Below are 4,223 nucleotides of genomic sequence, written 5' to 3' on the forward strand. Positions count from 1 at the left end.
TGATGTTATTATATATATATATATATATATATATATATATATATATATATATATATATATTAAAAAAGGCCTTCCTTAGGAACTGTAAAGTTCCTAAGGTTTTGGCATAACTTGTCCACATCTTTGACTATTTGTATATGTTGCCTTTATGTTTTTAGGGTTTTCACAATTGATCCATTTCTTTTTTCAAATACATTATGCTCCCTCTAATATCATAGGTTGTTTAATAGACTGGTGATACGTGTCTTGGACACACTTTTTTCCTGTGTTCTTTCATGTTTATCCTCCACCTGTTCTTCTCTCCCTTTCTACCTGTTTCCCACCGCCTGTTGGTCGATCTATGATGCTTGGGAAATTGGAAAGAGTCTGGATTAAGTCGGTTTGGGACCGTCCATATTAACTCCCTTTTCTCTCCGTTATCCATCTTCAACAACCCAATGCATACAAATGTGATTTCCATCGACTTCATCGCCGATCGCCAAAACATGTACCTTATTTTGTGCCAAACACACACATTGACCGTTTTTTTTTTCAGACTTACGCTTGACCATGTCTCTTATGAGCAGTAAATCAACAACAATTTCCTACCATCATCAATTTGCAGTTTGCCACGCGAGGAAATAGCTATGGGGCTTTGTCACTGGTGCAGAAGAACCTGATAAATTTTTCTGTTCACATTTAGGTATTTTTATCCTCTTTCTATAACATCTATCACCAATTATTTTGATTTTATTTCACTGTTTCACATGGGGTACCAACAAAGAAGCTCCGTAGTTACAAATTGGCCTCAGGTATGTTATACCACAGTTGATTCTCTTTTCCATCTTATTGATTTCCAATATTGATTGTTGAATCCGATTTTAAAGCTAATTTTGCATATTGATTGGTAATGATTTCTGATTTTGACGAGGTTTCCCTCTAAATTCATATGGATGCAAAAGAAATAAAAATACCCTTTTATTTCCTTATTTGCCTTTGATTTACAGCAATACAAGCCACGCTATGATGAAATTTAAAAGCTTGTTTGGTGATGCACACCAACTGCTCGACGAATTGCTTCAAATAGAGTCTTATTTCTTGTTTTTAATCTCAAAAACCAATGAAAAAAAACCACTGTTCGATTTTTCCCTGAGAGATTATCCATCGTTTCGACTTTTTAGGATAGGCTGGTGAAAATCTGGAAAGTCGGTTATGTGTACAAGGCTTCAACGTGATTTATTTCACATATTAGGAAGGGGAACCGATGGTTATTTAGGTAAAAAGCTTTTCAATTAATTTTTTTGGGCTTTATTTTTGGATTATGTTTAAAAATGAAAGTGTGTTGCTATAAGATCTGCACCCTGTTACACATGTCATCACTAATATTCAATTTGTTTTGAAAATAAAAACGACATACCACCATAGGGTGCAGATCTTATTGCAGCACACATTCATTTTTAATTGGTTGAACACTAACTCTCACCCTTTCAACAAATTGTCTTATGTTTTTTAATATATCTTTGTTTCTTTTGCAGGTTTCAAAGAATGAAAGGGACGAGGAAGAGTTTTGTTTAACGATTAAGTTGGTTTACTTTGGTTTAGTGAATTCAAACAAACAGTTTTAGGTTTCATTTAAAACTAATTGCTTATATTTTATTTTGTTAATGATATATGTTGCTTCGGCTTATTTTAGGGCTTCATTCACTACCCCACTGATTAGTTTGTAGGTTAAATTTGTCACTGTGGATTGCAGCTCCGGGCGAAGAACATGATTTAGAGATCTCCCAATTAATATTACCCACCTATATTGATTTTAAGTCGAAGAAAAAGGTAGAAGAGGTAGCTACAATTTCTTTATCATTTAATATCTCAATTTTTTCGTTTACAGTTAAAATTAGTATGATTGTGTAAGTGAATAGCTTCAAATATTCGTTTTGTTTCTTCAACTTTTTCATTGAGTACTTTCACGATTTTAGCATTTCTTCAGGTTGGTAAATGGTGCATTATTTCTATTCCCATTTTATATTTCTTGTGTTGCTGGTTGTATTACATAATTTGCAATCTCAGATGACAAGTTTTCGCTTAGAGAAGAACCCTTGATTGAAAGACTAAATAATGTTAATAAGATGAAACAATTTGTCAGGTTGGTTCGAATCCTCTGATTTCTTCTCACTCATTCCACTTGGTAAAAAAAATATTCATCACTTATTGATTCGTTACTAATTTGTTGTAAAAACTTGAATTTTGATACAAGTATAAGGGTATAAGGGGTGGTGCAAGAAATTAAGTCATTTTGTGACATCTTTCTATAGTTCATTTTCTCTTCATGATATTCAATATAGTTACACTACACATGATTTCAGGAACATTCAATAACATCAACAATAAGATAAATATTTATATTTCTAGAGTAATATATTTTTTACTACTTTTGGTTGATTACAATTATGTTTTTCATTTTCTGTAGCTTTGTGTCACTTATGCCCAAGGATAAGTTGGAGAAAGAAAAACACTTTATGTCACTTTGTGTCCAAAAAAATCTAATTACAGAAAGATCTCATTAAAGCTAAACGACCAGGACAGGTATCAATGAAGAATCAAAACAATCTGAAGGTTTCAAAAATTTATATTATAAAAAATCATTTTCCTCCATGTGAAATCATGTAACGTCCTATTTCTCATTAATGTATTTTATGAAGTTAGTTTAATAAAAAAAAAACAAAATAAATTAGTATGGCAACTAAAATAATAAGATTTTAATTGATATTTAAATGAAATATAAGTGTTTAATTCTTATTTAAATTAATTTAAGGGTATTAGGTGTCAAAAGAACAAAATAATTAAAATTTAATAAAATGCAAAAGTGAAATATAATAGCTTGAACTTAAAGGTAGTAAAGTGAAAAACTTGAAAATCATTTGCGGAAGGAATCTAGACTTGGGTTGCATGGGAAACAAGAGAAGAATTATCAAGAACTATTATTGTAACTTTAGATTTAACATCACACATCTTAAGCAAATTATATTTGATTGTCTTTTTCTCAAATTTATGCCTACAACACCACCTCGGCTATATATATATATATATATATATATATATATATATATATATATATATATATATATATATATATATATATATATATATATATATATATATATATATATATATATATGAAAAAATGAATATGTGGCTGTCATGTATGTAAAATTAGGTATAGAACTTCCAATACTACGTCGTTTTGACATAAAGCTACGTAGTTTAGATACAAATCTTGAATTTTAAATATAATTTTTTTCCTACTTTTACTCCAATTCTCATTCTTTTACTCGATTTACATCTTAAAACAATATTACTTTTTATTATTAGTTTTTAATTTGACATTCTTATATTTTAATTGTTTGCTTAGTGTGTATCTAGTTGACATGAACAACTCTACGGTTCATAAATATCAATGCTCGATGAAGTTTAAAATGAAAAAAAAAAGAGTAATATATAGATCTCAAGAAGACAATATTATTCCCTTTATCAATGGTTGAAGCAAAGATCCGTTTTGTTTTCTAATTTGATTGAAAGTGTGCATATTATGTTGGAGAATTACAACCTAAATTAAGAAAACGATAATAGGAATAAAATGAAAAAATATTTTAACTCGATTTGTATTTAAATTATGCATTTTTGATTGGTTTTATATATAATTTTATATACACGACAGTCACATATTCACTAATCTATATATATATATATATATATATATATATATATATATATATATATATATATATATATATATATATATATATATATATTATTTTTTTTCTATTTTAAATAAATTATATTTTTTTAATACACAAATATTTCATATTACATAAATTATATTTTTTTTTAAAACACAAACACTTAATATTAATATAAAAAGGATATACAACCTAATTTAAATAGAGTTATTAGATGAAATATGACTTTCCAAAGTCAAAGATGAAATTATATTTTTTTAATACACAAATATTTCATATTACATAAATTATATTTTTTTAAAACACAAACACTTAATATTAATAAAAAAAGGATATACAACCTAATTTAAATAGAGTTATTAGATGAAATACGACTTTCCAAAGTCAAAGATGAAATTATATTTTTTTAATACACAAATATTTCATATTACATAAATTATATTTTTTTAAAACACAAACACTTGATATTAATAAAAAAAAAGGATATACAACCTAATTTAAATAGAG

General features: G+C 27.4%; 1 long non-coding RNA gene across 1 annotated transcript; it reads left to right on the plus strand.

Annotated features, from left to right (window-relative positions):
* The first annotated feature begins 497 nt into the window (after positions 1 to 497).
* LOC145163099 (uncharacterized) lies at positions 498 to 1,775 on the plus strand. Its single transcript, XR_013739560.1, has 3 exons — positions 498 to 682; positions 987 to 1,255; positions 1,515 to 1,775. It is a non-coding gene; the product is annotated as an uncharacterized LOC145163099 (long non-coding RNA).
* The last annotated feature ends 2,448 nt before the right edge of the window (positions 1,776 to 4,223 follow it).

Source organism: Lactuca virosa, chromosome 3 (assembly GCF_052849685.1).
Source record: "Lactuca virosa cultivar CGN04683 chromosome 3, Lactuca_virosa_CGN04683_v6, whole genome shotgun sequence".
Taxonomy (NCBI): domain Eukaryota; kingdom Viridiplantae; phylum Streptophyta; class Magnoliopsida; order Asterales; family Asteraceae; genus Lactuca; species Lactuca virosa.